This window comes from Rhinolophus hipposideros (genome assembly GCF_964194185.1).
Source record: "Rhinolophus hipposideros genome assembly, chromosome: 2".
In the NCBI taxonomy this organism is placed as follows: domain Eukaryota; kingdom Metazoa; phylum Chordata; class Mammalia; order Chiroptera; family Rhinolophidae; genus Rhinolophus; species Rhinolophus hipposideros.
The window spans coordinates 36,115,955-36,142,396 of NC_138048.1; positions in this window are offsets into that span (position 1 = coordinate 36,115,955).

The window sequence follows — 26,442 nt, forward strand, 5'->3', positions numbered from 1 at the left end:
AAAGCTTTCTGGTAAGTCTGTGGGGTAGTGGTGAGAATGTGGAGGGAGAGAGAATGCTATTTTTAAAGACTTTAAAATGACTTTTTGTTACTGAGTAGAGTATAAAATAACCTGACTTGAACCTGGAATTTCAAGGACTTCTTGGTGAAACAGTCCTAACTTCTCTCTTGAAGAATCCTGTATTTAAATAAAAAGATCAAGGAAGCTGTTGGGTGGGGTATGATGATAAGCAGCAATATCGCTGTATGTGTGTATGTGTGTATATGTGTAAGCGTGTGCATGTGTGTATGTGTAAGTAGGTATAAATGTATGTGTGTCTGTGAGTGCACGTGTATGTACCTGCTACTGGGAGCCGTCTAGATCCACCCTTCACAACTCAGACATGTTTTGTCAGCTGCAAGGGAGACTGGTTGCAGACTGCTCATAGCTCAGTTCTCTAGCAATTGCCCTCAGGGAAAGGGCAATGGCTAAGTGAAGTTTACACCCCTGGGGTGGGGGAGCAGTCCACATCCAATGACTAATCATTGTGGTCGTAAGAAGGCTAGGTCTCTTTGCTTCAGCTCAGAACAACCCTAAAGGACCATCCCAGCTCCAGAGCTCCCTGTGATATTAGCTGAAGCCTTTGTGGCGTCTGCATTGCTTCCCTCACTCACTCACAGTGGTTGTTCTGGAGCGCATGCCCCAGTAAACTTCCCGAACACAAATCTCCATCTCACAGTCAGTTCCCCAAGGAACCCAAACTAAGACATTAAGGATTTATTATTTAGCATTACTTTTAGCAAAGGGTTGGTTTAATGATTTATAAATGTTAAAGGGAGATGGAGGTGAGATGAATTCCTGAATTTAGCCAGAGTGTGTGCTGATACAGAACCAGTAAAGAACTAAGACGGTGATTTGTTATAATATTTCGCTAGACTGATATCTTGTGTGTTTTATTTCAGTGAAGATTCCCATACAAATGTCTATATCATTTGTGAAAAGGGGGGTGGCCCTTCAGTCCAGATGTGCCCAATGCTCCTCTAACCACCTTCTTATTACCACCGCTGCCCTTCAAAGATAGTAGTTATGTTGGTGTCACGTGATCCTTTGAAATTAGAAGGGTTTAAATCAGGACCAGGCAGATAACAATATAAGGAAGGACTGTGGAGATGACAGAATAGTGTATCTTTCCAATACAGTAATGGATACTATATAGTACTTTAGAATAGCAGTGAAAGACAGAGATGTTGAGAAAGACGTAATCAGGGCATGTCAACCATTGAATCTCCACTGAAAGAAGATACAACTTAGAGGTCAAAGCAGGTAGGTAGTTGACATCAAAGAGATTTGGAAGGAACACAGTCATGGAACTGAAGTTCAGAGCTAAGGTTTCAATATGATGCGTGTGGGAAGGGCCTGGGCTCATGTTTGGTGGGAGATTAAGTATCTAAAAAGGAGCCATCATTTGACTCTCTCCCATATTCTTCAATATTTTGGTTTCCTACTACTTCCTCAGCATATTTTCATCATAGCAATAATATTGACACTTTATGTTTTTTTGGAGAATATTCTTATAAGAAGAAACCAGTTTCCACTGCTGCAGATCCAGCTCCTCAGAGGCTAGAACCTGGGCATAGTTTGGCAGCCTGGACTCCAAAAAGGCAGAGCCTGGTTGCCAAAACTTAGGCAGAAATATAAATAACAAGATCGAACAGATCCTTGGTCAAGTTCTTTTGTCTAAAAAAAGGATTGATTGGTTGATTTTAGAGCCCTGGGTGGGGTTGAATCCACAGCTGAGGATCAGAAAACCCTAGCTACTGAGAGAGGAAGCATGTGAGGAGAGCAGCCAGGAAAATTATTGTAATAGAACAGGGGCAAGACCTGGGATGGTCAAGCAATTGTCAAATATTAAGGGGAAAGTGGTTATTTGGAGAAAAGGGAGAAAACCACTATTGCAGAAGAACTTTGAAAAACTTTCTGGGAAAAAAAGAAACTGCAGGTACAGAAAAAATGGTAATGGATACATTCCACTTATTGCTTGTGAAAAATAACTTGGCCCACAAGCATACAGAGAAAACATAGTCTCGTCTCGTAATATGAACCCCTGTAGGCTCTCCCTAAAGTGTTAGCGTATATTCTCTACATGTATTCTCCAGCCTAAAGAGAATTAAGCTCATTAGTTTTTTCTCCAGTGGTTGTGATAAAACCAAAAATTTTATTGAGTCTAATAAATACTGGTCTAAATATATCTAAACAGATTAACTCAGAAAAAGATGATAGTAACTCATGTGTGTTTTATACTTGATAAAACTTGATCACACATGATCTCACTTGAAGAATGTCATGTACTATTGTAATTATTTTATAGATGTAAAAATTGAAGCTGCAAATAATATTCTAAGGCACATCTTGATGAAGGTATCAGAGTCAAGACAGAAACTGGGGTATCTGGATTCCTAAATTAATTCTCACCATATCATTCCATAGAACCCCTCTATATATATAACACTTAGGCAGTCAGGCCCCCTTTGAACACTCAGTAAATGTTAATTAACGGAACATTCTGTGATTAGCATTGTTTGCGTGTGACATGACATTTTCTGCCACCTAGTGGTTTTCTAAACCTAAACATGTGAAGTCACCTTTTGGGGTTCAGGTTCCAATTGTAAAATAAAGAGTTTAGAATGGACATTTTTAAAAATTATTTTTCTGGGTATAAAATCTAACAGTTTCCTTCTCAGTAAATGATGCACAAGTGTTCACCATCTGGTAGCCTGTAGAGGTGTGTGTGTGTGTGTGTGTGTGTGTGTGTGTGTGTGTGTGTGTGCTGTGTTGGCAAAATATTTTCCATATGATTACATCCGAAGGGTTGAAATTGATGTTCATTAAGGGGTATCTTATGGTTTAAAACTTGCCTGTACTTCTTACATTCATAGGGTTTTTTCCTTCCTTTGAATCTTCTCATGTATACTTAGGGGTATACCTACTTAATTATGGTGTTCTAGTCCTAGTTAACTGAAAAGTAACTTATATGACTCTATTAATTATCGATCATTCACTGATACTGATACCAATTGTGAGGCAGAGTTTAAGGAAACATTAAAGTATGTCTAGATTTGCATTTACAAGTCTAGTTGTGTCATAAATGTAATTACTATTCATAATTACAATTTTGTATATACATATTTGAAATATAAAACACTTGGTTCATGTGATTTTACACTCTACAGCTTTCTTCTGCATACACCCACAGAGATTTTTGTTCAATATTTATGTGACCTTTGAGTTATCCCCACCTTTTTTTTTTTTTTTTTGCCTAGGCTATTGAATGGCTTTGACTGTCCTAAATTCTTTCTCTGGTATGTTACAAATACAGCCCACAAACTTTAGAAATATGCCTACTACCCAAAAGATCCAGCTTGATGTTTTACAAAACCTATAAATGGAGACTAATACAAATGACCTCAGTTATGTAAAATATGTCAAATTCCAAAGTAATTCAGCTCTATATACAGACTAGACCATTTGTCTTCTTGAGGAAAGCAGAGGTACATTGGGAGTCATCTGCCTGGGTCTCCCTACCTGTAATAGAGTATCCTGTTTGGCAATCGTGAAACCTTAGCTTTGGAAGAGACAGAATACTGCCGAAAATATGGCGTAGGCCATACTAGGTTGTTTCAGTTTACTTGTTGCTCTTTGTTTCTTTTGATGAAAGTTTGTTCATCCTAACAAAACACCTAATACAGTCAAGGATAAAAATGTTTAATGTAAGGGGATGGTCCTAAATCTATGTTGGACTGAGCTCCTGTTTAACGAGGAATTAAGATGGCCTTTCAGTTTACTAATTACTGAGTATGTGAGGTTGTACCACCCAAACTGATTTTTATGTCACTGTGTTTTCATATGCTTTATGAGTCTTGATGTACACACATTTGTTTTGAATCAGCAGGCTGTTGTCTCCTTTTGACTTGTCTTTTTCCAGCTATCATCTAGCATTGTTTTATCTTATTTTCACAGATTCTTATTTTATCTTATTTCCACAGATTCTTAGATCCAACATTTTTTAATTCTAAAGTCTTGGATATTTAAAAGAAAGTTTTACGAAGAATAATACATTATTATTCTTAATGAAATTTTTCATTTATGTTTTATTTTTTAAATTATTTACTTTATCTGAATGAATTACTGGTGTTCTACTTTAATTTGTGCTAATTGTTGTCTCATAATCTAATTTTATTTTCCTTCTATATAGCTGTTTCTTCTATTGACTTTTTCCTATAGTTTCTCTAATTAATAAATAATGTCTAGAATTTGGAACAGAAAAAAACTAAGTGAAAGAAAGATCAGGACCATATATACTCTGCTCTAAAAAGTTAAATAACCACATAGCCCTCTTTAGTAAAATAATTATACTGTAAAGTAACAGTCTGTCAACACAAAGAATAAAAATAGTCAATTTATAAGTCCAAATGATAATTTTCCTAGGACTCATATTATAAGGGCTTAAAATACAAAAGTAAGTATTTTAATTTCTTTCTGGAAACTAAAATTAGTATATAATTTAATCGCTCATTTATAGGCATTTGAACAAATCTAAAAGTTCAAGAAATAATGAGACAGAAATAGATGGCTTTTATATTGTCACAAAGACAGAATTATTTTACTCCTTTATTTAGTCACTACTGAAATGAGTTTCTCTATTATATCATAAACTAGGCCAAGACATCTTTATTGTACATATATGAATGAGTTACTATCTTAAATTAATTCTTCTACAAAGAATACCTCTGAAGTTTGTGGGAAATCCTTGAAGAATCAAAATATTTTATAAATATAGAACAACTGACTAGAGATTTAATCCCTCAAGCAACATAGAAGTTACAGAAATTTGCCACATTTTTTTTCTGACTAAAATATTTCAAGAGACGTTTTTCATTGGAGAAATCATGGTATTAGAAGTTACTACATTTATTTAAAAATAGGTAATAGATATAACTGAGATATTTATTTAGAAGAAAATACCCTTTCCTTATAATTCTGGAAAATGAACTGAGAGATGCTGCTAGGCAAATGAATTTTTAAAGAGTTTACATGATTGTAAGAGGAAAATAAATACTCCCAACTGCTCTGGAAATATGGTTCTGAAAATATTGTCCCATAATTTCTATTTCTTGTCTATGTAAGAGTCCACCAAATAGAACAAGACATGATTGAAGCCAAATTAAGCCTTTGATTAAGATCCCTTGGAAATCTGAACAAAGGGGCTACTGAATGTAATAATTCCGTGTACCATCCCATCTCACCATTTTCATTCTCTGGATCTCACCCCATTTATTCTGGTTAGTTGGTAATTCCCCGGATACCAGTATATGTATACATGTAACTCAACCCCCATTGTCTGGGAGATAATCGCCTTTCAGACCACCAAGGTCTAATCCCTGATAATCAGAGTAGATGGACCTAAATTTTACTTCCAGAAGTTATTTTGACAGAACCACAGATTGCAAGCTTTTGTGGCATATGCATAGAATAAACATAAAATTTATCACCACACCAAGCTATTTCTGAGGGAGTAAAGGGGCTCAGTATAGTCACTGTATTAGTTAACTATGGCTGCTGCAACAAATTACTACAAACGTAGTGACTGAAAACAACTCAAATATACTATCTTACAGTTCCAGAGGTCTCAAGTCCAAAATTGGTCTCACTGGGCTAACTTCAAGGCATTTCCAAGGTTGACTCTTTATAGACTCTCTGAGGGCAGAATCTGTTCCCTGGCCTTTTTTATCTTCTAAAAGCTGCTGTATTCCTTGACACCTTGTCCCTTCTTACATTACTCCAATCTCACACTTTATCATCACATCTCCTGCTTTTAACTCTGGCAGTCCTGCCTTGCTCACAGAAGTCCTCTTGTGATTACATTGAGCCGATCCAGATAATCTCTCCATCTCAAGATCCTTAATGTAATCACATTGTTCAAGTTTCTTTTACCATGTAAGGTAACAAATTCTCAGGTTCTGAGGATTAGGACATAAACATCTTTGAGGGACATTATTCACAGTTACCATAGGTCAGAAGGTATAAATTGGGACTAGCTCGACAAAACCGAGACAGTGGGTCACCCTGCTTAATGAGATATCAGAGATAGAAGAGACAGCACTGGCCGTCTATTGCCACCTTCCTTCTTTGTTCTTGCAATTGCCATTGCCAAGTCCTTCCTGGTATGCTCTCCCTTTTTCCACCAGCAATCCCATCTCTTCTGTTTCAAATCATTCCGATTATTGAAGGCCCATTCTGAAAGCCAACTCTGCCATGAAAACTGCCCAGCTCAGAGTAATCTCTCTTCCCTGCTCCCTTTTCATCATGGATTTATGCCATTCCTATTGCACATGTTGCCATCGACCCCATTTAATATAAACATATTTGTGAATGTGTCTTTTCTCCCCTACTAGAAGTAAGGTCTTGATGTCAGGGACCATAGTTTAGGCCAAAACGTAGCTGCAAGCATTTAACAAGTGTAACGGAAATATGTCCTCAGCCATATCCAGGCCTAGGTCAATTAGTGCAGCCCCTCCAAGCCAAATTCCCATCAGCTTATCCAGGCGGCCAACTAAATGTATGAGTTACTTGACACACAAGACAACGGAGGAATGCTTTCTACAATCTGAAAGAGAACATTTCACCAGAAACTTTCTTCAGACTGGGTTAAATCCTACATTTTGATGGAACTGGGTCTACTAGCCAACATGATTTTTATGAGTAGGGTGCTATCAGCCATATCTGCTTACCCTGGTTATTCATTGCAGAAACAAACAAACAAACAAAAAAGCACTTTTGATAGTATTTATTTATAAACTAAGTGCTTTCAGATGTTCATGAACAATCAAAACTCATTAGAGCTGGGTTTTGTCGTTTTGCGTTTTAATGTCAGACGATGATAACACTGAGTTTTTTTTTAATCAAGGGTAAAGATACAAGCTGCTAGAATTCCACTTAGTTATTTCTCTATGTGTAATATGTGTAATAATAGAGGTAATAAATGGAATCCACAAAAAGTTAGGGTAATTTGGCAGACCCTAATCAATGAAATTTATATACTAAAATAACCAAAAATAGCCCTTGGTACATTCGCTTCACCATATACCCCAACAGCACAGACGCCCAATACTTTTAGTGAGATTTTAGTGCATCAGAAACTGAGAGCAATAAACATTGCACAATGACTTATTAGGAAAAGACTCTGGATTTCATTTAGACCACTATCTTTCCATTATTAGTCATTCCTAGGCTCATTCACAACCCAGAGAAAGAAAGGCCAAAAATAGCCATCAAACCAAGCCTATTGTGAAGCAGCTGTCTTTGGTGCTTGAAGGCAAGCAGACAGTTGGAAGTCCAAATGCAGAGAGTAAACAGAGGCTATAGCGAAACAGCAATCATGCTAATCATTAATTTGTCAGCAAATGTGCTGCACTTTGTATTTTCAAAGCATTGTATCATCATTAATTAATGAATGAACCACGATTACTATTGCAGCGCCATATAAAATTGTGTGCAAGATTTGAAAACAAAGAAATTGTTTCATTAAGAGTATATTTAAAAAGTGAGAGGTTTCTTTACTTTCTGTTTTTGTTGTTTTAGTTTGTTTCCCGCTAAACAGGCTATGCCATGTTCTCGATCGCTTTTCTGTCTTAGCTTATGCTATTCCTTCTACTAGGAGCATTCATCCCCAGATAACTCCTGTCCATCTATTAGATATCAGCTTAAACATCATTTTCCCCTAGAGACAGTTAGTTCCCTAGGACTCCCGTATCCCCCTTCATAGAACCTTTCACCTTCTGTTCAATTGCCCATTTAGTTGCCTGAAACTCATGCTAGACTGTTGGCTCTATGAGGGCAGAGGCCTCATATGTCTTGTTCACTTAGCACAGTTCCCTAGCACAGTGATTAGCACGTGGTAGTCACCCAAAAACTGTTGCTTACATGAATAAAAGAATCTCCCATGAGAGAAAGCTAAAAAGAGGCTACTATTGCTAACATGAGTTCCCACTCTGTAAGAATTAATCCACTCAGTTTTCTAGATGCTTTATCTCATTTAATGTTCAGTATGTTCCTTTGAGGTAGGTACCAAGTAGGAAAGTGACGTCACAGAGAATAAGACATTTGCCCATGATAGTACTGCCAGTATGTGATGAAACTGAGATGAATCACAAGTTTCGTGATTCCAAACCTCCATACCTCCAAAAGTAGTAAAGAAGAAAATAGTTAGCCCCTGAAATCTAGGAACTCGTCTGACACTCCCAGCTAGGTTTCCATGTCATCACAAATGGACTAAACTCAGTGGGCAGGCCATGCTTTCCTCCTCTTGCACATAAACTATCTCACTGAACATCAACATCAGACAAGGCCACTCTGAGGCCATAACAGAGTGAGACAAAACAAGGCCATTTCATTATTTCTTCTAAGCACAGACCAACATATGGTCACTGGGAAAAACTCAGAATTCCAAACAGGCCCCTCTCCTGGATAACATGAGTTTCTGCTGCTTCTTTGCCATTTAGAGCTTTATCCTTTCCCTTCCACATGTAAGATTTATTGAGATATCCAATCATAGAATTGCCCTCACTTCCTGATAGCATCCATCTAGAGTGAATCTCTGCTTTCTTGACCCTCCTCAAAATCACCCATCCAAAGCCCAATCTTATAATAAGCCTTTTTTAACATCCTCTTACTGAAATGTGCCCCTGTTCCCATGGTGTGTGTTTGTTTCTCCCTTGATGCAATGAGTAATAAACCCAGCTTGTTCAACTGCAGGTTCATTCCCAGTGCTCTCTGGTTGAAGGGCATTTACAGTGAGTGATACAAGATCATTCATCGGGCTGGAGAAAGAAAATGCTAGAACTTTCATTGATAAATTTTTGTTTGAAAGAAAAACAATACCAATCAATATTTAACATGGTATGTAAACATAACTCTCTTCTTTCATCTTTCCCTCTGTGAGATGGCCACGTGACAAATAAGGTCCATAAAATAACTAGAGGGTCACAAAAGGGCAAATACTATATGATTTCCCTTATATAATATAACCAGAATAGTCACAATCATGGAAACAGAAAGTAAAATGGTAATTGCTTGGGGCTGCGGGAGGAGAAAACGGGGAGTCTTTGGTTGATGGGATAGAGAACTTCAGTTTTGCAAGAAGAAAGACTTCTAGAGATCTGCTATGCAATAATGTAACTGTAGTCAACACCACTGAATTGCACACTTAAAATGATTACTACAATAAATTTTATATCATGTGTTGTTGGTTTTTTTGACCACAATTAAAATAAAGCTAGAGAGATGAGTACGAGTTTACCCAGAGGATTTGAAATGGCAGCCATAGTCTTTCTCCTTCTGGATACTGCAAAATACTGCTGTGAGTTGCATTCAGCTAATTGAATTCATGAATTATATTAGCTTAAATAAATGTATAATACTTTATAATGATATAGCGCATATCCAAGGAAATCTTTGTCCTAAACATAGCAGTGGTTCTTAATAATGGCTGCCTATGAGAATGACCTAGGATGTTTTTGAAAAATTCTACCACCCGAGGTCCACCCCATATCAATTAAATAAGAATCTCCAGGAGTGGAACCTAGAAACCACTTTTTCGTTTATTTCTGTTTTATTTGTTTTTTAATGCTCCAAGTGATTCTACTATGTAGCCAACGGTTGCCAGCCATTGAAAATAGTGTTTCCCTAGTTCTCTCATGATAAAGCACTTGGGAGTTCTTAACTTAAGGACATGTTACACGTTGTTCTACAACTGACAAGTGTTCCCAATTTCCTGACCTCTTCTGTCATGAAAAATTGCTATGAATAATATGTTACCAGATTTTTTAAAAATACATAAATGTTATCTTTCATTTTGTGGGAAAAGTAACACTTTAATGATGAGTGAAATAATCATTGCTTTTCAAAAGAAACTTGTGCTACAGATAAGGCATGCTGAAAATGTGTGGTTGGAGATGTTTCCACTCTTTTGTTTCTGAAGAAGTGATGTCATGATAGCTGTACAATCGAAAATGTGAAAACAAAATTTCCAATCCTACTTACAAAGAGTTCTAGTAAATTAGGGGCCCACTGGTCAAAATGTAAAAATCTTCATATTAATTTGTGAGAATTGGTTGTCATGGAGATGGTAATTTAAAAATTTCGACTAAAACAGTGTATAAAATTTAAAAATTCTTGTCACAATTAAAATTTTTAGTCAATGATGCTTTTTTTTTCATTTTCATCTGCATATTTTGGTGAGTTTTTTTTTTTTTTTCATGGAAGACAGGATTAAAACAAAATACAGAACCAAAATTTTGAATTGCTATATAAGAAAATATTGGAATTCTTTTCCAAAAATAAGAAAGCATATTTAATATAATAATAGTATTCCTATTAAACATATCAATATACCATCAAAAGTAAAATAATTATATTTAAATATTATTTAATATATTTCCTGTCTATTTTTGAATGTTCTTTATAACACATAGTACATTATTTATGTAATTTATAAATATATAAATAAACATATATTGAAGTTGCACTCAAAAATGTTGGGATCGGTAAGTGTACAGTAAAAAAAATTAGAGAACACAGCACTGCACTATACGTTCTCCTCCCCAAGAGTTTAGTATTCCTAAACCATTCTAATACTTTCATAATGTTAGCTATTATTTCCAGCAAATGAGGTTAAGTATTATTTATACTGCTCAAGGCTCTAAGTGTGTTGGAAGCAAGATTATATATTATATAATTTATAATTACGTATTATATATTTTGTGATATAATAAAATTCAAAGCTGGTGCTTGAGAAAAATGTGAGTTGAGTATCAATAAGCCAACTGGAATCTTAAAATGGTAGGAAAACTGTATATATAGGTGAAGAATAATCAGTGAGTACGACCAGAGATGTTGCAACAATGCTCTGAGCACTGAGATTGCAGGCAGAAGCCCTGGAAGGCCCCTCTTGAAACAAATTAGATGCATCTCCAGTTTCTCCACTTAGTTTTTCATCTGATTCTTACATTTGGCTTCCATTTAAGAATTCTTTTGAAAAACACATTCGACTGCCTAAAAAAAAAAAAATAGGGATGAACATGACTGGACAAAGCAATCTTATGATATTGTCTAATCCTGTTATCAGTAGATGAGAAATTGGATTGTGAAAGGAAGTCAAAGGAATGCAAAGGACCTGTTTCTTGATGAAATGCCCACACAGGGGACACACTGAGTAGGAGGCTCTGAGAGTAACACAAACGGGCTACACGACAGAATTCAAATTGCTTTATTGTTCTAAGAGATGGAAAGAGGCTGAGAAGTTTGAGAATGTGGAGCACTGATCACAAAGAGAACAGATAAGAAAAAGGAAGGAGAAGCAACTTTTCATGTAAGTATAAGAGTAAATGCTATGCACACAGTTTTGTTTTCCAAAGCGAAGTAATGATTTTTACTTTGAATGTTTTTCATCTTAGCTTATTCTCTCACTTTTCTATTTGATTAATGTATTTTTAACTATAAAAGTATTGTAGTTTCAAAGAGATGGGGTAATTTTTTTAAATTATATAATAATTATTATAGGAGTATTAGCATGTTTATGTTGATAAGTTGTTTTTTTTAAATTCAGTGTAATCTTGGTGAGTTTACTATTGTATGTTCTCCTTTATACTCTGCACATCACATGCAGAATAATACAACTATTTAACTTAATCTTGTTGACAGAATCAAAATTAGCCGAAACATTGTTAAAAGTTAAAAGTCTGGTGTAAAGTCTGGTATTCTCAAGTTATACACATGTAAAGAAATGAAAAAACTAGTGAAACGAGTATTTGCCTAGTACACAATAATTTGAAAAATTGAAAAGTAAAGAGCTTTACTTCTTTGTTACAAAAACTTATCAAGATGAGCTTGAAGGGTGCTTGCCTTCTTTTTATCGCATTAACTTATGATATGAAGCACACATTGTTTCCGTGCTTTGGTGAACTGTGATCCTCATTTCTAAGTTTGGATCAGCTTCCAACATTTGTTCCTTTGTACTTTTAATGTCATGAAATATTTCCAAAAGTTCTCTTAATGTGAAGTTTTTTGCCAGCATCACTTCCTCTGGGACATCTTTATTCTTTTTATCACAGCCAAGTGCCTCATATATGTCTACAAGTTCTCCTTCATTATTTTCCTCCTGCACTTCTAGACTCTTGAACATTAGCATGCTCAGCTCTTTCTTCTATAACTTCATTTATATTTTATTTCAAATTTCACTTCTGTTGTTACCACTTTTTATTGTTTTGCTGCATGTTCATTTTTCTTAGCCAATTCCCTCTTTTGACTACCCGTTTTTGTAAAAATTGTCATGTGGGTTTATCACTGGGAGACGAGGATACACAACTACGTGCTTTGCTGTATGGGCATAAACTGAATAATAGATGCAAACTGACCGATCATCAACTGGCTTTGAAAGCAGTGATGTGACTGGTCACTGATCACAATGTGCCTCTCTTACGTAGGAAGTGATTTACTGCCTGAAGGGACTGACAGCAAAGTTTGTACTTTGTGTAATTAGTCACTATTAACATACCATATTAAGTGAAATTGGAATCATGTTTTGGGGGGACTAATGTAATATAACTAAATCATGGTAACTGAAATTCCTTCAAGGGACTTTGTCTTTTTTTTCTGTTTGTTTGTTTGTTTGTTTGTTTGTTTTTTAGAATTGAACCACGTTCAAGAAAAACACAGATGAGAAAGGCAAAGTCCCTCACTTCGACTTTCACAGTTTAATGGGCACCAGTAAGATAATTATATACATCCTATAATTTAATGAGTATAATGTTCCAAAATGAGGTAAAAATTCATAGGTGAATGAAATTACCCTTGGTCAAGAGATCAAAAAAGAGATAACGAAGCTAAAAGAATGGAAGACAAATATTTTCAAGGTTATTCCCATTGCTACTTGGCTTTCCACCAAAAGGATAAAAACTTTTTTTTTCCTATTCCCCTAACAATAGTTGTCTTGCTGTTATAAATGATGTTATGATGCATAACTTTGTAATTAGAATAACTTTAAAGTGGATTAACTAGATAAAATGGTATAGAGTTTTAAGGCTGTGGTAGATACTATTAGTATAAACCTTTGGCCTCAAAGTGTATTCAATATCATTAGCTTCTTGATCCCTCAACCAAAGATAATTTCACTCATTCATCTCTGAATTTTTCTATCATTTTTGAGCCTCATGTTCATCAGGTTATATAAGCGTGGAAATAATACCTGCAAATCATTAGGTGCCCGGTTTTCTGGACAGCCAAACTTGGGAAAATAGCATGTATCACTTACTGAATGCCAAGACTAATTAATAGTTGTCACAGAGAACAAGATTCTCCCAAAACATTATTCGTGAGGTTTCTGGAATGATACTCCATGTGGAAAAATTAACCACTCTGGTGAAATATTTAATAACTCAAGAACATTCTGTAATTTGAGAGCCTAAAAACATTCTTTCTGACACTTCAGAGAAAGAACATAAAAAAGAAATGTAGTCAACTTATGTTTATTATGTCCCTTCTACGACTAGTCTTGATTCCACATGCTAAAAGTGAGGATGTAGGAAGGAGTCAGGGCACAGATAGTCCAAGGATGCATTTTGTTTATGTTTGAGGTTGTATCTACATTAACATCTCATAATGCCTCCGAACCCATTCCTAAATAGTGAGTGATTTTTTTTAAATGCCAATTAAATTGGCATGATTTATATAGTTGAGACAGAAAAAAGAGGGAAGTTAAAACTGGTATAACTATACATAAAGGCATTTACAATTCTACTGAGGTATATTTTGATACTAAATTGATGAAAAATCCAAAGAAGAAATATTTTCAAGAGAATTTTTTAACATATTGTCAACTGAATAAAATATGCTGCTGCTACTCCAAGAATCAGTTTCCATTCCTGATGACAATTTTCAGAGGACTACAATTCCCAGCATTCCTTGGAGCTTTGCAGTTTCAAATTCCTTTATAAGAACTATAATCCAGGTGTTTTTAAACATCAATCAACACCAAAAATCAGCCATTACATTTTCAGTTTAATGTGGCCTTGACCAATCAAAACAAATGATGAATTAAACTCTGAACATCAATCAATACAGTTAATGTTTATTGGTTATTTACAATATCAAAATAAAATTAAATAATACTACCAGTTTCACATCTACTTTTTAGATTAGTTTTGCTCATCTGTATTGACTTTTGTTGCTATGTGTATTTATTCCTCCAAATTTAGTTAATTAATACACATAGATATATATACATTCTCTTAGAATTTATTGCTTAAAATGTATAAAATTCATTTTCTTTTGTTTAATATATTTGTTCCAAAATTGTTAATACTCTTAACTCTTTTGTTTATATAGTCTTTATATCTATCAAACACTTGGAAAATTTTGCTTGTCTCTTAAGAAAAATAATAGCAAGGATTATACAGCCACTTACCCATTAAAGATGGTAGCTAACAATCATAAAACACATCACTCTGCTTGTTGTCTTTTTACATTTGCTACTTTGCACAAAATTCTAAATTAAATAACATATTTATTTTATCTCTCTCTCCCTCTCTTCCCAATGCCAACAAAAAATTGTCCCCACTATCTGAGGAATTAAAATGCTACCTTACTCTCCATACTAAGGAGTCATTTTCAGCAGACAGGCAGCACGTGTCCCTAACAGGAATAAAAATCAAACTGAGAAATAGAAAATTCGTGCTGAAGGGACTTTCGTGTCACAAAATACCTTTACAAATCTCTAAGAGCTCTTGGTACAGTTATTCAGCTTGTCACTGTGTTACTGCCACCTTCAGGAAGAAATGTGGGACTCTGCAATTGCTTTCTCAAGTGGGGGCCTTTAAATCCAAACTCTAAACTTCGCTTTCTTTAAACATACTTGTGAAGCATCTGTTATTTTTCCTATACATCTAAATATTATAGGAATCTATTTTATATACTTTTTTACCTTATTAGTTTTTTCCCCAAACAACTAGACATTGAAAAGCTGCCCAGAAATAATAAACAGAAGAGAATTCACTATCATCAGTCAAACAAAAACTACTTCAATAAGACCAGGGATTTTCAGATTTTCAGGCATTAAATTATAAAAAGCATGAAAACAAGCTCATATATATACATATATATACAGAGAGAGAGAAAGAGAGAGAGAGAGAGAAAGAGAGAAAGAGATAGAGAAAGAGAGAGAGAGAATCTAGGTACATGGTTTAAAATATAATTCCAAAAACAATTCATATATTTTATGAGAAAAATATTTCTTTAAATGTATTAAAATGGGATTTCTAAAATAGAAGCATTTTTCTCCTTTATATTTTAGTTCCTCCTTCATTTATGGGTTAACATAAAACTTAAAAGCAGCTCTGTGCCAGCTTTTTGGCATTTGAGTATTTCCATCAAAAATTTGCACACTCTCTCCCTCCCATTTTATTTTACTATTACAATTCAGCCCCCTTTTTTTTTATAATCTGCTCTTGATCTAATTTTATTACTTTTCCTTTTGCTTATTCTTTCCCTTATCTCCTTTCCATCATCCTCCTTTCTTCATTGTTTTACCTTTCCTTCATTTAGAAAGTCCATTGTGAGTTGCCAATTTCTTTTATGTCCTATAAGCAATGTATACAATGCCCACTTTCTGTTTTCTCTTTACTCAAAATCCATTCCCTGTTATCAGACAATGTCAACAAGTATTTTTCAAAAAAATAGGGTTTTTTTTAAATACAATTACTATGAAATGTCATGAATATTCTACAAAACACTAGTTACATAGCCCAACTGGAAAGGACACATACATAAAACCTCTTATTTTTATCCACTACAGTAATTTGATAGTTTCAAAGATTAATTTACAAATTGTATCAATTAAAATCTCAATGTCAAAAGAACAAATGAATGGAGTAGAAATAGACTGTATTATAGATGAAAATTTAGCATTTGTTAAAGTTATCATTTTTTAAAAGTGGCAAAGATTGCTTATTTAATAAATGGTGATAGAACAATGGTAAACTATTTTAATAAAACTATAAAATTAGATCTCCCACCTCATAAAATTTTCCAACATGTAATCAGTATTAAAAATTGAGATATTTTATCCTTTTGATTATATTAAGTCACAAAAATTTGATGTGAATTTTACATTTGCAGCACAATTCAATTTTGCTGATAAATTTTCAGCGGAAATATTTGATCAGTATTTAGAGTTCATAAAATTTACTATTGAAAAAGTAGGTTAACATACCTAAGTTTTTCCAAACATAATTAAATTTTCCTACAACTGAGTTGAGAATCTGCTTTCAAATTTAAATTTAAGTAAATTAAAATTAAAAATCAAGTTCCTCGGTTATACCAGACACATTTCATTTGTGGCTAGATGTTACGTTATTAGATATCTTGCCTCCTGGAAGGAATTACTAGTGAGATATTGACATTGGAAATGCTACTTTATGGGGAACAGGCTTGAACACACTACAACTGAGCAAGTTCAATTCTAATTCTTAAAAGAATGCAAGTTGTGCATCCTTACCACTTTTTTGGTCACTCTTTAATATCACTGAACCACATGTAAGATGAGTTATTCTCAGCAAATTCACCTACAAAAACAGAATATTCCATACCGAAAATAAGGCATTGCTCCCAGCAATAAGTTGCCTGCACAATTTCACTTTCCCTCACTGGATTTTGGAATAATTTTGCCACTATACACTTTCTAATGGTAAAAACTGAGGGTGTGAAGAGTGCAAAATAGAGGCACTTTGCTATTTATAGTAGATACATTTGTGACCACGCAGGCAACAGAACTTCCTCACATATTTAAGAAGTCTTACATGACCCAAAGAAGTGGAACTAATAAAATGTCTGAAGCTCAGCTGTGCTTTTCAGTTTGCCCATAAAAACTGGACAAGCCCTTTACTATTTGAAGCAATTCCTCTGGTGGTGTTAGTGCTTGCAATATTTTAAACGCATCACCAACTGGACTCAAATTCTTGCACAGTGGTTATGTGAAGTTGTATCCTGAGTCCTAGCAATGAACTAGCTAACCTAGAACACGCACAGGAACATGGCTGCCAATGATGTTAACTATTTGGAAAAATTGTAATATATCATGACAAATGCTCTTTTCTTTTTTCTGAATAAATGTATTTCCCCGTAAACCATCGTCCTCACTTATTAATGTAAGCAAAAAGCAAAACCAACCACAATGTAGTATGTGATAACATAAGAGTGTGTGTGAACAACTACTTACAATATGTCAGTCAACAACTTTGTTGCCAAAGGGGAGAGGGGTGGGGGATGGAGAAAAAGGGAAAAAAAAGGTTAGAAAAAAAAGAAAACTTGGTCACGACTTGATGTTCAGAATGTTTCGGTCAATTTGTACTTTTAGGTTTGTCAGTGTAGGGTGCAAAAATTAGAAAGAAAAAAAAAAGATTTAATTGCACCGAGTGCCAAGCACTTCAATGGTTGTCAGGATACAACTATATAAATAATACAGCTCCTAATCAGGGAGATTAGATTTATAGACAGCAGAAGATAACTAACAGAAGTCAGCTTGTAGTTAAGTTGCAAGTCAGTGATCCACGTAACAACTGCTAATAGGACGAGGGCAGTGGTTCTGGAGGCCCCTAATAGTTCTCCAAATGGGTTTCACAGACCCGTAGAGGTCCCCAAGATCCTGTCAGGGGTTCTGTGAGGTCAAAACTATTTTTATGATAATTTAAAAATGTTATTTCCCTTTTTCACTATGTCGATATTTTCACTGGTGGTGGGTCTAACTGTGGTTGCCTCAGCACAAGGCAAGGCAGTGGTACCCAGCTGCAGGAGTTAGTAGACGCTGTATTCTTAACCACCACACATTTGTGGTAAAAAAAAAAAAAAAGAAAGAAAGAAAAGAAAAGAAAAGAAAAAAAAAGTGTAAGAAAAGAAGAAGAAAGTCAGTTTCATTTAAAAATGTCTTTGATAAAGCAGTGAAAATATTTAATTTTATTAAATCTGGATCTACCAGGGCAGGTCTTTTTAATATTTAGCTTGTGTGACAAATGGGAGGGATACCTGAAGTGTTTCTGCTATATGCAGTGGTTGTCTTGAGAAAAACCAGTTGGTGCAATTGAGTTTCAAACGGAACCAGCCACTTTTTTCATAGGGTAGCATTTCTATTTGAAAAACAACTGACAAAGTATGATTATTCAGACTTAAATATTTGGCAGATATTTTCTCAGAAATAAACAAAGGGAGCCTGTCACCTGAAGAAAAACAATCAACAGCATTTCTTGACCATAATAAAATTTGAGTTTTCAAGCAAAAATTAGCATTTTGGAAAAGTTGTATCCTAATATGTAAAAATTTTCCAGATGAAATCAGTGATCAAATTAATGAATGTGATATTTTTGATATTGTATGATAAGATTAGTCAACATTTGGAAGATCTGCATAATTTAATGAACGAATACTTTCCAAATGACCAGTGCATACCATTACAAATCATTCCTGGGTAAAAAGATTCCTCCGATAGACCAATGGGTTTTAATGTAACAGAGTACGAAAAGTGTACTGCTGTGGATTTTAATTCCACCTTGCAACTAACTTTTTAAAAATTATCACTTGAAGAATTTTGGAGTAGTATCAAAGAATATTCATAATTATCTGAAAAAGCTATGAAAATACCCCTCCCTTTTCCTCCCTTTGAGACCAGATATTTTTCATATACTTCAACCTATACAACGTATCACAATAGATGAAATGCAGAAGTAAATGTAAGAATCCAGCTGTTTAGAGCCAGTTGGATAGTAAATCCAGGTAGATATTAAAGAGATTTACAAAACGTAAAACATTTTTCCTTTTTTTAAAAAAGCAACATTAATTTTCATTAAAAATGTCATTTATGTTAATATGTAATGAGCTTATCATTATAAATTAAGCAACAAATGAATATTTTAAACATCTCTCCAATTGTAATTTCCAATACAATGAGTATTACAATAGATGCAACTTACATAAATCCACATAACAAAAGCCTCTTAGGGTCCTGAGACCAAAATATTTGAGAATTGCTAGCCTAGAGAAAAGGGTGCAATCAGGGGGAGCTTAGGAAACTATTCTGTGGGACCAGCTGTGGATAATCTCCTAACATATCCCTTCCCCTGCAATCCTGTAAGGCCCCAAATGAATGGTGTTAATTTAAATATGACCAATTTGCATTAGTGTTTTTCACCTAGCAATCAATTTTTGGGAAGATCCTAAATTCTTACATCATGATATGACTTTCCACATTAATGAAACTGCTGTCAATTAAGTGCGCTATTGAAATTCTTCCCTAGCTATAGCTGCATTTCTAGAATCTGTTATGGTGTTAGAGAAAAAAATACATTAAAAGTAGATATCATCAATGTTTTATTCATAATTGCAATAAAATTAAAACACCTTAGCATTGTGTTATAAATTCTATAAATAAAAGTTGTAATTCTTCCCTACCTTCTAAAGGCATTTCAGGGATTAATTAGGGGTTTTAATTGTGCATGAGATTTCTAGAATAAGGACACAACCTTGCTACTATTATGCACTTTTTCATTAGGATAATTTAGAAGCTATCACTTAAAGCTATTTAAAGAGGACTACATTAGCCAGTCTTCAAATGTTTATATCTTTGGAGATATATAAAAAATACATATATACGTATATATATTATATATCTCCAAATACATTTATGCAAAAAATACATACATATAGTGTATTTTTTTGCACAAATGTATTTTTAATTTAGAAAAACATGTGCTCATTGGGTAAATACAAGCTCCGAGGAAGCTATGTAATGTCCCTTTGACAACTCTGGAAACTCAGGTGCTGGGACTACCAAGTGAGGTGGGTTTTCAGAAAAATCCGGCCCCTTGCGAATTGCTGGGATCTGGACCAATTCCAGCTGCCACAGCTTCAAGCTCTCGGATGGTGCTGCCCTGCAGATGTCTGTCTCCCTGCTCTCACAGACACACACCCTGGCCGAACTGGCCAAATCCTCCCCGTTTCTTTACCACAGTAATCTGACAACTCTATGGATCAAGAGTAATTCTCAACTTCTACTGAGAGAAGCCCTTTTTAAATTCAAAATAATTTAACAGACCCCACCACCACCACCATTCAAACAGACCATGTGGTACCAGTACTTACAAATTCTAATTGAGAAAACTTAAAAAACAATCAACAGCGTCAACAGATTCTGTAACACTTTCAAATGCCTGTGTGTGTGTGTAATCATAACATTTGCATATATCTGAATTTATTTATTTATGCTGTACGCTCGCTAAGTTTACAAGCATTGCTTGGTGCACAGATGGCTTTGCCCACCCCTTGCACAGGATGCCCCCAAGAGCCCAGGGTCCAAGGCCCGAGACCTGGGAGCTGCTGCCTTCTACTCCAAATGTTCAATTAAGCTGGATTCCCAGCGACTGCAGAATGGTCTTCCTGCTCGTCGCCTTGGGCATCGCAGGGCATCTGCTGCCCCCTATCGGGAGAGAAGCGAACAGCAACCAGAATCCGGCTAGAATCAACTGGAAGAGGCCTCTTGAATAAAAGAATATTCCGTGACTACGCAGTAGCGAGAGGGCTCTGAGAGAGCCGGTTTTCCGCAGACACCGGACTCCGACTGCCGCGTTTTAATGCAAGTGTTCGCAAGTGAAGGAGTGGATGTGGGTTGTGATGATCTGATGCTGCTTGGATGAAGGCTGGGGAGGGGCAGAAGAGGGCGGGTCCAAGATACCCCAAGGTTCAGTTTGTTTTCCACCGTCCTGCTCACCAATTAATTCACCTAGTCCTTATGAAAAAAAATTGCCCTCAGTCGGGATGGACATTCGTTAGCGACCAGCTTGGTGTTCTCCTAAGCCTCTGAAGCATCTGTCCCTTCGTATTATTACACTTTGAGCAGAGTCCAGTGACCTCCTCTGCAGAAGTGACAAAACACCTCCTCCCCGAGAAGCCACCCAACTGTGTCCAGGAATGGCCTCCCAACGGCATGTTACTGCCTCCAATCCCTTTACGGGTAATATGAATATGCTTCAGAAAAATAAAATAAATTCTGAAACTGAATTGCCGGATACCTCGGGTTACCACTGACCCTTGTGCCTGTGACATTTTCTCTTACGGCTGAACGTGTTAAATTTGTGTCCATTGCACATAGCTAAGACCGCTAGCAGGCTGGGAACCTCTGTAAATTGTTACGTACTCAAATATTTCTAATTTTTGTTCCCTCCCACCACACTACCACCCCCTTCCAAGACAAACACACACACACACACACACACACACACACACTTCGCAGTACCCTAACTTGTTCACTCACGTCCGTATTTGCCTTGGCCCTTTTGGGAAGAAGGTAAGAGATAGATAAAAGGTGAGTGGGGGGAGGGAGGGATGGGAAGAGGGAGAATCGTCTCCCACACTAGACTTTGTTTAAGCGGGAAGACTCCCTCGGCAAAGCGTCTTCAGGATGACAACGGAAAAGTCCCACCACACGCTCACAGTGCAAGTACTGGCGCCCCCAATCTGCCGGTGGAGCTGGAGATCCGGGATCCAGTAGGTCCCCTCCGGGATCCAGTAGGTCCCCTCCGGGATCCAGTAGGTCCCCTCCGGGGTCCACCGGTCGGCGCTGGGGGCAGGCCCGCCTGTGTCGCCTGGCGTCAGGGAGAGGAAGGAGGCTCCACTGGCTGGGTTCTCCCTCCCGCTCGGCGTGGAGGCAGCCACTGGCCATGGCCTCGCTGAGTCCCCGCTCCCAAGAGGCCGCAGGTGCCCAGTGGCCCATCCCTGGCGGAAGCGAAACGCAGAACTAGCCAAACCCTCCCGGCGTCCCGCTTCGACAGGGTCTTCCGCGAGTGGCCGAGCCCCTGGGCCCCGTGCTCGCCACTCCCGCGGCCTGAGCGGACCGCAGAGGCGCGGGCAGGCAGCGGCAGCTCCCGGGCGCTGGGGAAGGCTTGGCGCGGCCCGGGTCGCGGCCGCCGCGGGGTCCCTGGCGGAAGCGCGGGCTCAGGAGGGGAGGGGCTCCCGGCCCCCCGCGGCTCCCGGCCCCCCGCGGCGCCCGTCCGTGCTGGAGCAGACCTCCGGCAGCCGGTGCGCCTGCCAAGCAGCGATGGCGCCCAGGTCAGTTTCAGCCCCGTCCACGCGGGTAGCGTGGCGAGGCCAGAGCCCACGCGTGTCCGTCTGGCAGTGCATCTTTTAGTTGCACACAGTGAGCCCCCTCCAGGCTCGCAGGCCCCAGTTCCGAGACTAGCCTCTCCCGCGTCTGCCACCTCCAGGACCCAGAGACGCCAACCCCAGCCTCCCGGCAAGCTATGACTTCCCGGATGGGGCCATGCTTTTCTTCCAGGACAATCAGGGCTCCTCCCCTCCCCGCGATCTTTCTTGGAGGCCGATTCCGAGGCGATTTCCTCTCCGCAGGTACTAAACTGGTAACTCCTCTCACGACAAACACCAGGGAGAATCAGGAGCTGAAAACTTGGCAGGGGACCACCACCACCGAAAAAACACACAGTTCAAAGTGCGCGGAATGTTTTGATCAGTGGGTTAATGCGGGATAGAAGTTGGCACTCTATTTCTGATAGCCCTGATTTTCAAGCTTTTAAAAAGTTAACAGTGTCCTGTTTTCTGCTCGGTCAACAACATGGGAAAAGGGAATTTTGCTTTTTCTGTGATTCGAAAATCAATTGCAATGACAGTGACTTTCGAGTATTCCAGGGCATCTTGTGAGATAAAATGGAGATGCACACCTCGGTGAGGAGTCATTATATTACATAGTGGCAGGCTGGATCTGGCCAACAAAGTCCCTGAAACTCATTTCCTGCTGCTCTCAGCCTTTCTAGTGGGACTTTTTATCATTTAATTATTTTTTAAATTATGAGGCTCTCATGAGTCTAAGAGTAAGCATAGGGTGAAGACTGAGCACAACACTTAAACACTTCCTCAAAATATCTTTACCTTTCTTAAAGAAGTAATCCCTGGGCTAATAAAGAATTTAAGATCTGAAAACAAAAGAAAAAGTTGCTAAAAATTAAAATAACTTTTAATTATACTTACCTTATTTATTCAATAGATATTTATGGAGCACCTAGACCTGCACCAAACTCACACACACCCATACACACACACACACACACACCATATATACATACTGCGGGCTATGCAAATGATAACAGAACATCTGTTGAATGCTTAGTATGACAGACAATATACTTGTTTTAAAAGCATTATCTCATTTTACCCTTTCAGGAATAATATGAAGTAGATACTGTTATTGTTATTCCTGCTTTACAGATGAGAAAAATGAAATAAGTTGTTCAACGTCACCCAGTTAGTGGCATGGCAGTGGGTGAAACCCAGACAGCCTGATGCAGTCCATAGGCTCAACCACCACACTAATACCTCTAGTCGAATATGGGCATCTGTACGTTTTGGAAGCACCCTAGGTGAGTCTGGTGCAAAGTAGAACTTGAGAAGCATTGATATAATCACACACCCTCTTTTTCCCGGTCAGAAAACAGACCCAAAGAAATGATTTCTCAGAAGACACATGGCTAAGTAATTGCAGAATGAGACTCAGAGAGCCACCTCCTTTTTCCTTGCCCAATGTCCTTTCTACCATCCAAATCACACTGGCTCAGTCCAAGAGGAGTCAAAGAATGTAAATAATTCAACAACTACAATAAACATACAGTCGAATCTTGATTATCCTTAGCTTCCTCTTCTAATTGCTGGCCTTCTGGATATTTGACTGTCATAGTTTGTCTCCCAGAGGGAGAGAGAACCAAATGAAACCCAATTATTTCATTTCAGCTGTTAACTGGTAGGAACTCTAATATTTAAAAAGAAACAAGAAACAAAACAGGAGGGGGGAAGGAAAAGCCAGAGAGGCTTGATAGAAGAAAAAGCTGGAACAAGTGTCTAAAATAAGACGTGAAGATGATCCCTGGAGTTTGGTTTTCCATGCTGCCAATAACTCCCATTGCGAGGATGACAGGAGGAAGCAAATGCCCCATCTAACACTGCCATTTCTCCACTCTTTCTCTTCCTTGCACCCATGACTAGCCCATTGTTGATATTTGAGAAGCAGGGAAATGGAGAAGGAAATAAATGGATATGGTGAATTATTTTACAACAATTTCCACTTTCGTTCTGGAAAGTGGAAAAGTTATAGTGCAAAAAAGAAATAACTAGGCCACTGTTGCTCGATCCTCAACCTCAAGCACTGAGCATGGATAGTCATACATCGCCGTTAAACAAATAGATTTAGCCTGCTTATAACAACCCGACTTCTACTTTTAGTATTTTTCTTTCTAACCTATTCTTGAGTCATGGGGATTGAAAGGCTGTGCGAGAAACAGGGACTGCTGCCTTTCCTCAACCCCTTTGACCAAATTATTTCCTTACTTAAAAGCATTTGCTGATTCCTCAACAACTCTTCGGAATAAAATTTGACCCATTAACACAGAAAACAAAATATTCTATGAGTAGCCCCTGACTACTTTTCCCGGCCCACAGCTCTGCCTCTCATTGGAATCTTGGGCAATATTAAATGAGCTGTAATCCTCTGAACATACAGTGCTGTCTCCTGCCTTTGTGCTCTTGCATTATGCCCATTCTTTCCCCATAATTCCTTCTCCCCTTGTCCTCTTGGCAAATGCCTATTTATTGCCTCACACCCTACTCAGATAGCACCACAACTGTGAATTCTTCCTTGACCCTCTGCTACAGTCCCCAAAAGCAATAATCCCTTGCTTATGTAGGAGGCCACCTCTGTTCCCTATATATTTTCTATTATGGCTCTTAGTTTGTGTAATGCTTTACTTCCCCCCATGTCCTTCTCTTCTATTAGACTGGACCTCCTTGGGAATCTGTCTATATAAACTTTGTTTAGTATATTGGAAAAATTAGACAACAGAAGATTTAACTTATTTTTATGTAGACTATGATTTACATTTTGAAATAATATGCTAGGTATGTTTAAAGCAACAGGTACATGTGTTATATAGTACAAAATGTCCCCCAAAAATTTGGAAATGGAGGAAAACATAGTGTATTTATTATATATTTTTTCAGATTATCCCACTACTTTAAATTTAGAGGTACTTAACCTAGAAAAATTTCTGGAGGTTGAAGAATAACATACTGAGCACATTATTTAAAAATGTAACTTAAAATACTGTTTAAGTATAGGTATACCCTGTTTCCTGTATTTCAGACCCCTTGTAGTCCCAGCACCTAACAATGTCCAGTGTCAGACACATAATAATCTGCTGAGTTGTTCTAAGCTGAATAGAGCAACCTTGGCCCAGGGGCTTCCAGTTGTAGCTCATCACACTTCCAACCTCTGTCACTCCTTTTGGTGAGCTCTTACCAGCTTCAGTCACTTTGACAGTCATACTCCTCTATTTGCTCCCTCTTCCAGTTAGAATGAATAATTTTGGCTAAATTATAATTACATGCTTTTAACATTTATTAGAGAAGGGAATCCCCAAACTTTCGCCCATTGATGACAGTACAAGTTATTGAGGGGTAGAGATGGTTAATGCAGTAGAACAGTTAAGGCCTCCAAATTAGCTAGTGGGTCAATCATTCATTTATTCAACAAATATTTCTCCAGCACATACTGCATGTCAGCCTCTGGCCCAGATCATGGCCTTCCAAACCTGTAGAGAAGACCTGTTCTATCCAACATCTCCAGTTGTACTTGTTGCAGAATTTCTTATTTCCAGAAGCTTATGAGTAGACAAGAAATTTCTATACCTTCTGAGACCCTGAGTGCATATCAAAACGAGCCACTTAAAGTAAGAGCTTTGCATGGATAAATTTTCCATTTCAGGTTAACTCTTTTAGTGAATAAGAAACTTTGTGTGTATTTATGCAAAATTTACTATGTTTATGTAAACTTCAAGAAATAATTGAGATATTTAATAGTATCTCTGGAGCACAAATATATATATATACCCATAGTCCACATTCCTGAAAAATGGCCTCACATTAACATATCGATCTCATGTAATAAGAGACCTACACCTCTAGAAGGTTCACTTAGCATTTAATAATACCATGACATTTTATGTTTGTCTATTGAGGCATATTAGTAATGTTCATATACTCACATCAGATAACTAATGAGGGAGAAAGCCTATAATAAAATAGGTACAGTTGAATGTACTTTTTACATTATTATACCTTGTATATCACTAGGGATGAGAATCTACAACTTTAGATTCTTTAGTCTTGAGGAAAATAATGTGAAATATAGCAGATATAAAGAATTAATGAAGTCTATATTTCTGAAGAGTGATTATATTCTCTAACAATAACAACAACAACAAAAAAAACATTTTAGGAACTCTTGGCTCAAGAAATATTTCTTAGATTACA